Genomic DNA, 12,379 nt, shown 5'->3' with positions numbered 1-12,379 from the left:
GGATTAGATCGTAACTGAACATCTCACAACTCGGACCAATTCAATAGTGATAAGTCTGTTTTTAGTCTCATTATTGAATTGTATCCAGGAGGAAAGCATTGGCCATGAAATTGGTCCTGTCCTGAAAACTGATGAAAACACCCAGTAAATGGTGTACCTTCAGCATGTGCCCATGGATAAGTGGCCTGTGCTCACGAGAAATAGGGCCTTCAACCTCATCTGCGAGCTGTGGTTGCCAATTAGATATCATGCTCTACTTTGCAGGTCAGAGCCTTGCAAAATTCAGTAAACTCTGATGCCTAGCCAGCATTCAGGTCATTTTTTACTTGTCCAAAACTAAACTTTATTCACATCGTTAATAAAATTCCCTGACATGAGCATTCAAAATTGACATTACAAAAGTGCAAAACAAATCAATACAGTATGTGGCACTTTGAGGTGCCTCACTATGTTTACAATTGCAATTATTATTCACAATATTCATTTCCTGTCAAACACAGAGCCCGAGGGATTTTGTACGATGTACAAATGTACCCCCCCCCACCACCAATGTTGTACCTGTCTGTGGCATCCTTCAGCTGTTCCTTAAAGGGCTGGTCTGTAGGTGAACGTATACCTGGAAAGGTTCAGCTGTGTTTTTGATGGATTTGGCATCAGGTTTCTAACATGGGCAGTGGGGTATTAATTAACATCTTCAAATGACCAAAAGCCTCTTTGAGGCAAGACTGTTGAGTATGTGGATGCCACCAGCAACCAGTGGTAATCAACGTAATTTCAGGAGGGATTGGGAATGAGAACTTGTTCCCAGTAATTGGTCCATCTAACTCTAGAAATCTAATATGATGGGGATCAATTTCTCCCCCATTCACCACTATTATAGAGGCATTAACAGTATCATTGTTAATACTGCACTTTCAATACCCAGATACCACTTAAAAACTACAAACCTGACATGAGTGTAGATCACAGATATAGAGAAAGGCTGAAGTCCTATTGCCTATTTGTTTTTTTTAATAGTAAGTACATCCATGTAGAGTTAGTTCAATAGCACAAAATCAAGGAGCTGAAGGTTAAAGTAATTCTCAATATAAATAATAACTAAAGTGCATACATCCCATTTGCCTGAAGATTTCAATTTGCAATACTTTCCAATTTTAGACTGCCACTGACTACTTCTAATCCCCTTTGTCTTTTCCCCGGTTACAATACATCTGAGTGATTACCAGTCACCTACTAGGTGCTTCCCAATGCTCCCTTTTGTTGACTTTGTTGATATGATTAATGCATCTTATTTACTACCAGTTGGACTATGCAGTGAATCTTATACATTGCCTTCCTCTGCCTGGGCTACAGCACTACTAATTAATAATGTGGAAATCTGAAACATCTCTCTTGAATTACGGCACATTTACAGAGCCAAGGGTTAATCCTGTGGAATTACTACTAACAGCAGCTTGCAAGTGTACAGCTTCCATATTATTAGGCTACTGTTCAACACAGAAAATGTAAAAATATGTTCTATTAAAGCCACAGGATCTGTATTACCAATGATACAATAAGAACTTGTCGATTTCAGGTCAGCTCCATGACTTCAAACAACTGCTGCTGAAACTGACATTTAAACAAGATACTCATTAAAAAGAGAACTGTAACAAAACACTTTTAAAAACAAAACATGGACTAGTAGAATGAATCATGTAAAGTTCAGGAACTTTCATATGCACAATGTTTAAAATTTATTTCACTGTAGGACCAATTAAAGGCGACAAAATAAATGATCCTGCCATTTTAAACATTAGACCATAAGACGTAGAATAAGGAATAGGAGTGGGTGTAGGTAGACCATTCAGCCTTTCAGGCCTGCTCTGCCATTTAATAAGATCATGCCTGATGTAAAACACACTACATTCACTTTCCCGCCTTCTCTCTGTAATCCTTAATTCCTCTACTGATTAAAAACCTGTCGATCTCATCCTTAAAAGGGACTCGGCCTCCACAGCTTCCTGGGGTAAAGAATTCCAAAGGTTCATCACTCTTTGAGAGAAGAAATTCTTCCTCAAATCCGTCTTAAATGAGCACTCCCTTATTCTGCGACAATGCTCTCCTACACTCTCCCGTGAGTAGAAACATCCTCCCAACACTTACCCTGTCCAACTCTTATGTTTCAATCATATCACCTCTCATTCTTCTGAACTCCAAGCAGTACAGACCCAACCTGTTTAATCGTTCCTCATATTGCAGCCCCTCCGTACCCGGCATCATCCCAGTAAACCTCCTCTGCTCTGCCTCCAATGATAATATATCTTTCCTAAAATCCGAGTGTCAAACTGTACATAGTATCCTTTTTCTTTAAGTTTATAGTACCCAATTATTTTTTTCCAATTAAGGAGCAATTTAGCGTGGCCAATCCACCGACCCTGCACATCTTTGGGTTGTGGAGGTGAAACGCATGCAAACACGGGGAGAATGTGTAAACTCCACACGGACAGTGATCCAGGGCCTGGATTATAACCCGGGTCCTCAGCAATGCTAACCACTGTGCCACCATGCTGCCCTTGTACACAGTATTCTAAAGCCCACATTCTCCACGTTTGATTTTATGGGTGGCATGGTAACACAGTGGTTAGCATTGTTGCTTCACAGTGCCTGGGTCCCGAGTTCAATTCCCAGCTTGGGTCTCTGTCTGTGCGGAGTCTGCACGTTCTCCCCAGAGTGTGGCGACTAGGGAATTTTACCAGGAACTTCACTGCAGTGTTAATTGAAGCCTACTTGTGAAACTAATAAAGATTATTATTATTATGTGGCCTCACTAGTAACTTGTACGGTTGCAGCAACATATTTTTACTTCTATACTTCAGTCCCCTTGAAATAAAAGCCAGCATTCCATTTGCCTTCCCTCTCACCTTCAGCACCTGTATGCTAGCTGTCTGGGTATCATGAACAAGCACCCCCAAGTCCCTTTGTGCTACAGCATTCTGCAGCCTCTCTCCACAGTAGCACATTGGTTAGCACAGTTGCTTCAAAGGTCCCAGGTTCGATTCCCGGCTTGCGTCACTGTCTGTGTGGAGTCTCCACGTTCTCCCCGTGTCTGCGTGGGTTTCCTCCGGGTGCACTGGTTTCATCCCACAGTCCAAAGATGTACAGTTGCATGGATTGGCCACACTAAATTTCCCTTAGTGTCCAAAAAGGTTAGATGAGTTACTGGGTTACAGGGATAAGGTGGAGGTGTGAGCTTAAGTAGGTGCTCTTTCCAAGGGCTGGTGCAGACTCGATGAGCCGAATGGCCTCCTTCTGCTCTGTAAATTTTATGTCTATGTCTATTTAAATAATAATCTGCTTTCTCACTCTTTCTTCTACAATGAACAATCTCACATTTTCTCACATTGAATTTAATTTTCTGTCTACTCACTTCACTTATCACAATCCCTCTGTAAACTATGTATATCCTCCTTACATCCTGCCTTCCCTCTCACCTTTGTATCTTCTGAAAATTTGGCCACAGTACGCTTTGCTCCTTCCTCCAAATCCTTTATATATATTGTGAAGAGCTGCGGTCCCAGCATTGATCCCTGTGGCACCTCACTAGTTACTGCTGTCCAAACATGCTATCTGACAATTGGCATACATCCATTTCAAACCTTTCAGTATTGGATTCTATATGAATCTACTCTGAACATACTGTACTACTTGTGTCTTCTGGAACTTGAGGTCACCATATGCATATGTTGCTTGGTGCCAGGGTTTAGGACATCTGCTCGGAGCTGAAGAGGAACCTGTATGGGAAGGCAAGGATCCAGCTGTCTTGGTCCATGTTGATACCAATGTCAGAGATAGGACTAGGGAAGAGATTCTGCTTAGGAATTAATAGAAGCTAGGAGCTAAATTAAAAGGCAAAAGTGAAAAGACAATAATATTTGGATTACTACCTGAGCCACAAGTGATTGGCATAGGGTAAATGAGATAAGGGAGCTTAATTATAATTTACAAGATTATAAAATAGATAACATGATCCAGGCAAATTATTCATCATAATGAAGGATTGAAGTACCACATATTAAATTCAAAGCTTGCCAGGACCATTGATATGTCTAAATTCAAACCAGCATTTGAAAAACTACCAGGTCAACAAAGAGGAGGATAGTTTGCAATATAGAGAGGAGTGGGTACGAAAACAAGAAAGCTAATTTAATGGGACACTTGAATCAATGAAAAATAAATTTGGAAAACTCAAGTAGCTTACAGTTAGAATCAGCAATTGTAATGGATGACTTATTCTATGACTGGGTGTTGTAGTCACTACTAATGTATATATTGTATATAGAGGATGTTGTTATAGGTGCTTTACGATAAGGCCTCTGTACTACAGGTACGGGGGTAGATCCCTGCCTGCTGGCTTCACCCAGTAAGTGGAGTATAAATATGCGTGCTCCCCGTACAGCAGCCATTTCGTCAGAGGCCTCACATCTCAGTGTCATAAAGCCTCGATTACATCCTACTCTCGTCTTTGCGTAATTGATAGTGCATCACTGGGTGTCTGAGGTAAGCCATGTGAAATAGTGCTGTTCTGAATTAATCTTTGTTAATGACACTGAAACAAGAAATGGAAGCGGTGGCAGCTTTGGGAGTGTGTCTGTATCCGGGACACAATACGGTAGAAACTAGACCGGGAACTATTCTTGGCCAGTCTTGTACAGGCAGTCGGCTTCCAAGCTAAGAGACCAAGGATCAATAGAAATTGGTCCACAGGCCTCAACTGAATAACTGGGCCGACTACTGGTGTTAGTTCTGTCCCTACAGACAACAACTTTGGGTCATCTGCCTGACATAATGCAAAGCTTTAATTCAAATGAGATTGCAATTCTAAACAAAGGTTTAGAACAGAAAAATTCACAGAGTTAGATGGTATTTAGCACAGAGTGTTGAGAGGGACTGAGAAAATTTGTCAGCTAACAACACTCATGGTGAGGGAGGGACTGAACAATGGAAACCTAACAATAGATTGAAAACAGGGGGCTGGATTCTCCGATTCTGGGGCTATGTCTCCACACCAAGGTGGGAACGGTTGTGTTTTACGCCAGAAAAAATGGCGCAAAATGGCCACCGATTCCCCGTTTTTCTGGCAGGTAGCAGGACGGCAGCAACCGGCTCTAGCTCCCGATACGCCATGGAGAATTGCTAGTCCATGGCCACGCATGCGCACGGCAGCAGCCATACTGTGCTATATGGCAGCCGCCGCTTGGGGATCCGGCCCGCAAAATAGTCTCCCCCTTCGGCCGGCTCGCGTGCCCCGGATCAGCCCCCACAATGTGGCCAGCTCCAAATAATGTCCCCCCCCTGCCCGCAGATCGGACCTCCCACGCCATGTTCCCAACAGGTGAGACCATGAGAGACCTACGCTGTCGGGAACTCGGCTGGTCAGGGCGGAGCATCAGGGGGCGGGCCTCAGGCAATGCCCTGAGGCCTTCGATACATGGTGCGGCATACTCCTAATGTACGCCGCTTTCAAGGGGGTGGCGCTCCCGATTTGGTCAGAAACTTGGATTCTGTGGCCGGTTGGCGAACGTAATTTTGCCGTTGGTGACCGGAGAATCCAGCCCAGGTTCTCGCTATCCATTCTGTCCATTCCCCGCATAATCTGATGGACTTCTATCAGGTCGCCCCTCAGCCTCCATTGTTCCAGTGAGTACGAATCATGTTTCTCCAACCTCTCCTCATAGTTCATGCCCTCCATACCAGGCAACATTGTGATAAATCTTTTCTGTACCCTTTCCAATGCCTCCACATCCTTCTGGTAGTGTGGAGAACCAGAATTGAACACTAATATGACTTGCCAATTTTAAACTCAATGTCCTGGCTGATGAAGGCAAACGTGCCATATGCCTCCTTGACTACTTTCTCCGCCTGCGTTGCCACTTTCAGTGACCTGTGTATCTGTACACCCAGATTCCTCTGCCTATCAATATCGTTAAGGGTTCTGCCAGTTCGTATATTTCCCATCTGTATTAGACCTTCTAAAATGCATTACTTCACATTTGTCCAGATTAAACTCCATCTGCCATTTCTCTGCCCAAGTCTCCAACTGATCTATATCCTGCTGTATCTGATGGTCCTCATCACTAACAGCAATTCCACCAATCTTTGTGTCTTCAGCAAACTTACTAATCAAACCAGTTACATTTTCCTCCAAATCATTTATATACATTACAAACAGCAAAGGTCCCAGCACTGATCCCTGAGGAATGCAGCAATCACAGCCCTTCATTCAGAAATGCACTCTTCCACTGCTGACTTCTGACTTCTATGACTGAGACAGTTCTGTATTCATTTTGCCAGCTAACCTCTGATCCCATGCGACTTCACCTTCTGTACCAGTCTGCCATAACGGACCTTGTCAAAGGACTTACTGAAGTCCATGTAGACAACATCCACTGGCCTACCCTCATCAATCATCTTTGTCACTTCCTCAAAAAACTAGCTAAAGTCAGTGAGACATGACTTCCCCTTTAGAAAACCATGTTGTCTCTCACTAATACATCCACTTATTTCCAAGTGAGAGTAAATCCTGTCTCGAAGAATCTTCTCCAGTAATTTCCCTACCACTGACGTAATGCTCACCAGCCTGTAATTACCTGGATTATCCTTGCTACCCTTCTTAAACAAAGGAACAACATCGGCTATTCTCCAATCCTCTGAGACCTCCCCTGTAGCCAGTGAGGATACAAAGGTTTCTCTCAAGGCCCCAGCAATTTCCTCCCTTGCCTCTCTCAGTATTCTGGGATAGATCCGATCAGGCCCTGGGGACTTGTCTACCTAAATGTCTTTCAAGACCCCCCAATACCTACTCTTTTTGATGTCAACATGACCCAAACTATCTATACACCTTTCCCCAGACTCATCATCCACTAAGTCCTTCTCTTTGGTGAATGCAACGTAACTCTTTTAATACCTTGTCCATTTCCTCTGGCTCCATGCAATGATTCCCTCCCCTGTCCCTGAGTGGGCCAACCCTCTCCCTGGATACCGTCTTGCTCCTTATATATGTATTACAAACGTCGGGATTTTCCTTAATCCTGCTGGCCGAGGACTTTTTGTGATCCCTTTTAGCCCTCCTGACTCCTTGCTTAAACTTCTTTTTACTTTCCTTGTATTCCACACTTGCTTTGTGTGTTCCCAGCCTCCTAGCCTTGACAACTGCTTTGTTTGTCTTTTTGACTAGGCTCACAAAATCTCTTGCAATCCAAGGTTCCTGAAACTTGCCATACTTATCCTTCATCCTTCCAGGAACTTGCCGGTCCTGTATTCCTATCAATTTACACTTGAAAGCCTCCTGCATGCCAGATGACGATTTGCCCTCAAACATCTGCCCCCAATCTATATTCTTCAGTTCCTGCCTCACATTGTTGTAATTAGCCTTCCCCCAGTTTAGCACCTCCACCTGAGGACTACACTTATCTTTATCCATCAGTACCTTAAAGTTTACTGAATTGTGGTCACTGTTCCCGAACTGCTCCCCTACTGAAACGGCGACCACTTGGCCGAGCTCATTCCTCAATACCAACCCCAGAACGGCCCCTTCCCTAGTCGAACTATCTACATATTGTTTTAAGAAGCCCTCCTGGATGCTCCTGACAAACTGTGCCCCATCCACGCCTCTAGCACTAAGTGAGTCCCAGTCAATATAGGGGAAGCTAAAACCACCCACCACAAAAATCCTGTTACTTTTACACCTTTCCAAAATCTGCCTCCAGATCTTCTTCTCCATCTCCCATTGGCTGTTGGGAGGCCTGTAGTAAACTTCCAACATTGTGACTATACCCTTCCTATTCCTGAGCTTTATCCATATTGCTGCGTTGTATGAGCCCTCCAAGGTGCCCTCACGTTGTACAGCTGTGGTATTTACTACTGTAAACCCTGAACAAATTGGATCTGAGTATGATTTTCTGCTATATACAGAATTTAACATTTTTGCTAAAAAGGGTGCCAAGAATATGGAACGGTTCATTGGCACAGGCAGTAGAACAAGAAATGTTAATGAGTTTCAAGAAGAAACTGGACAGGTTCTTCTAGTTAACAGCTGAAATTCAGGATTAGTAGAGATGCACCAATATACTGTGTATAGGTGGGAAATACAATGTAAAATATCATACATAGGAAGTGTAAATGAGCAAGGCAGATATTTCACGAAAGTTGAAACAGCTAAGGGTAAATTTAAAAGAGACTGGAGTGGTTGCAGCGCTAGCTTATTTCAGTTGGGCGGCCTCCTTTAATACACAGATCTATTTTGAGAAAAAGTGGACAAAACGTGCACAACTGCTGCTCCTGCAGTCGTACTGAAATTGAACAGCTCAGCCTTTGGTTCTGAAATGGACTGCTGGTTAAACTCTCATAAAACTATTTAAAAGGAAATGTCAACCTTTATTTTTATGTTCTTGCTCCCCTGTAGCCACACAGTAATACCCTGGCCTGCTCACTGCACCATGCACAGCTGACTGATCCTCTCCAGGCTCCAGTATGGAGCAGGCCAAGCTTTTAAACAACAACATGGTCGGATCACGACACACGCGTGATGCAGAACGAGGCCAGCAGCGCAGGTTCAATTCCCATACCGGCTGAGGTTATTCTCAACCTTGCTCCTTGCCTGAGGTGTGGAGATCCTCAGCTTAAATCACCACCAGTCAGCTCTCCCCCTCATAGGGGAAAGCAGTCTATGATCATTTGGGACTATGGCGACTTTATTTATTTACACGTCATCATGATGTACACATGACCAGCCAGTCTACAGTGGGGATGTGATAACTATTGCCCTTCTAAGAAGTATTTTTCTGTCTTTAAAAGTTCTGTAAAGGAATTAATTCAAGAAAACTCATCTTTGTATATTTAACACACTTACAAACTGTTGCAACGCTGTTATGTCATTTGGACTGACTTCAACAACTCACTGCCCCTGTATTTTGTAAATGGCTATCTGTGAAAAAATCTGTTTGATACTTTAGCTTGGTACAAATGTATTTGGGTTGGCTACTATTAATCCTTCTCTTAAGTGACAAGGCACATAATAAAGATCACATATGTAATTCAGAAACAATGAATTGGTTTATTGCTTGCCCAGGGCATGTTAGCCGAGATGATTTAGCACACAGGATCTTGCTGCACTCCGTAGGGGGTGTGTACTTGGCTATTTGACATAGCTTTGCATTGGACATGAGAAAAACTATTTAGAAAAACCTAAGTAACAACCACATAGAGTGAATACACAATGACGAGACTAGACCAACAGTTCAATTGTTTTGAAAATTGTTTGATGCGTTTGCCCTTGAATATGTGTGGCAAAATAAAATATAAGGAAATATGATTATGATGTGAAGGCATTTCAGAGAAATGCAGGAAAAACTCACGGGTATTGTTCCAGGGTTGAGGAATTTCAGTTTTGAAGATAGATTGGAGAAGTTGGGCCTGTGAAGAAATTCACAATTTAAGGTGATAATCCCAAATTTATGGTTCAAAATGGCAGATTGATGTAAAATGGCTGCCACGTGGTTTGGAGAATTGCTGGGCTGGGCGCGATTTGCGCAACGCCGCCCCGACGCCGGTCCGCTGATTTGCCGGTCACCGCGGTCGGCGCGGTGTCGGTCGGCGTGGCACCGGTCAGGGGCTGCTCTACGCGGCCCCCTCCTGGAGATTCTCCACCCAGGATGGGCCGAGTGAACGCCAAGAAAGCTCGAGTCCCGCCGGCGCCGTTCACATCTGGTCTACCCTGGCGGGACCTCGGCGTCCATCCTGTTGGGGGAAGCCTGGTGGGGCGGTAGAGGGGGGTCCGACCCTCGGATGGACCTCCACCGTGGCCTGGCCCGCGATCGGTGTCTACCGATCGGCGGGCAGGCCTCTCCTGGTGGGGGCCACGTTTACTCCGCGCCAGCCTCTGTAGCCCTACGCCATCTTGCGTCAGGGCCGGTGCAGAGAAGGAAGCTACCATGCATGCACGCATTCACGCTGGTCGCAGTGCGCATGCGTGCATTCCCGCCGGTCGCAGCAGCATGCGGTGGACTCACTGGCCGAACCCATTGACAGCGATGGGACCAGAAGATGACGCCGCTGGCCAATGGCAGGTTGCCTTCCGCTGTAAAGAAACACGTCATAGGGAGGCCAGAGAATCCCACCTAATATTTTTCACCAACACAAATACAATGGACAATTAAAGATGCTGTGACATGCAGCTAAGCACGTTTCTTTAAAAAAGCCCGACTATTGGCTATACAGGTCAGTAAGACAGCTTTGAGATACATAAGGGGTTGATTTCCTTCTAAATGTCTCCTGGCCCTAACACTAACCTAACCATATTGGACTTGGGAGTATCATTTTTTTCATATCTTTGTTTGATTCACCAAGCTTTGCTGATACGGTGGAATCAAAATTGCATGTAACTTTACCACATTATTAACATATTATGATTGGATTTAGTTACTATTGATACCTCATGTATAAGCTGTAACCTAATACCTGGCTTCAATATTTCAATTGACTTCAATATTTCTGACGCATTGAAGAGGTGCAATCTCAAATTTATTTTTACAAAAATGTATATATTTATATATATATATTCTCTCAGGAAGCCACATAAACACATTACCAGAGAAGTCTTGGTTAGACTTCTAAGAGCTGGTATTGATAAATTTTCAAATAGATTTGTTCTACTAAGACATATCTCAATATATGTCCCAATCTAAGATAAAATTGTTGAGTGGGGTTCTCCTGGGGGAAATGCTCTTGTATTCTAGGACCCAGTCTCAAGCCGTTCTGGATGCAATACTCCTTTAATGTTTGACACTCTGAGCTCACAATTAGCTCAAGGAATTGACTTACCTTTTCCAGGAGGTGGGGGCGCAAAGATAGGAGGATCATTAACAAAGTTGATATCCTTGGAGAAAAGGAGGCAGAGAGGAAATTTGATAGAGATGTTCAAAGTCATGAGCAGTCTGAACAGAGAGAAACTGTTCACACATTTGAAAGGATCGAGAATGATTTTTAAATAAAATAATAAATGAAAGAAGCAACAATAATATGGAAAAAAAAAAGTTTTTACAGTGTGAGTGATTAAGGTATGAAACGCACTGTCTCATTGTGTATTGGAGGCAGGTTCAATTGAAGCATTCAAAGGGGAATTAGAGTGTTACCTGAAAAGGAAGAACGTGCAAGATTACGGGGAGAAAGTGGGAGAGTGGCTCAAGGTGAAATGCTCACTGGGAGAGCTGGGGCTGACAAGGTGGGTTGAATCCCACCCATTGTGTGTTCATATTACAGGAAATTCACCAAGAGCAGGTCCATCTGAGCACAGAAGCAACATGAAAAGAAGAATTCCAACAAACCTGGGAGAGATGTCAAATGACTTCTGTCACTGTCTTCTATATGGTGGAGGTCGGATAAAAGAGAAAATATTCCACAAAATGCAATAGGAAAGGATGATAGTAGGTCCATGGACTTGGCACCGAGTCACTACCCACTACTGCCCCTGGCCCAGGCAGCCATGCACTAGCAAGAACAACAGTTTTCAATGGCTTTTCAGAATTTGTTTAGCCCTCCCCTCCCCCTCCGCAGCCATGGTGCCCAGTCCACGTTTGTAAATACTTGTAGTAATTCACACCCGCGAGACTGCCGCCTTGTACTTTTCTTTGTTTTGTACTTTTCTTTGTTCTTTAAGATTGTAGTGTAGTTGGGCAGCATGGTCGGCACGGGCTTGGAGGGCTAAAGGGCCTGTTCCTGTGCTGTACTTTTCTTTGTTCTTTGTTCTTTGAGAGGAGTGGAGCATCCCGGTTGGGCGGACCCACTGTGTCCAACCTGCTAATCACATTTAAATGCATGAAAATGCTAGTTTTGCATGCTGCTGCCAGTGTGGAACGTAAACTTCGCATGGCTTCCGAATCGGCGCCGGACGTGGAACCCGATTTTGGCCAGGCGTCCGATTCTCCGCCCGATCGCAGTACACGTTTGCGGCGTTGCGAGGCAGAGAATTTCGCCCTTTATTTCAACATTTGTCTCACAAGTAGCAAATACTCATCCACACACATTTCTGTCTTTTTACATTTTTTAAAATAAATTTAGAGCACCCAATTCATTTTTTCCAATTAAGGGGCAATTTAGCGTGGCCAATCTACCTAGCCTGCACATCTTTGGGTTGTGGGGGTGAGACCCATGCAAACACGGGGAGAATGTGCAAACTCCACACCGACAGTGACCCAGAGCCAGGATTGAACCTGGGACCTCGGCTCCGTGAGACACCAATGCTAACCACTGCGCTAATCCACTGTGCCACCGTGCTGCCCCACACACATTCTGTCTTGAATTAAACCTTTTTGAATAACCTTCCAGAAATGTAACCTCTGTA

The sequence above is a fragment of the Scyliorhinus canicula genome, chromosome 3, assembly GCF_902713615.1.
Source record: "Scyliorhinus canicula chromosome 3, sScyCan1.1, whole genome shotgun sequence".
Classification (NCBI taxonomy): Eukaryota; Metazoa; Chordata; class Chondrichthyes; order Carcharhiniformes; family Scyliorhinidae; genus Scyliorhinus; species Scyliorhinus canicula.
This window is presented reverse-complemented; position numbering follows the sequence as displayed.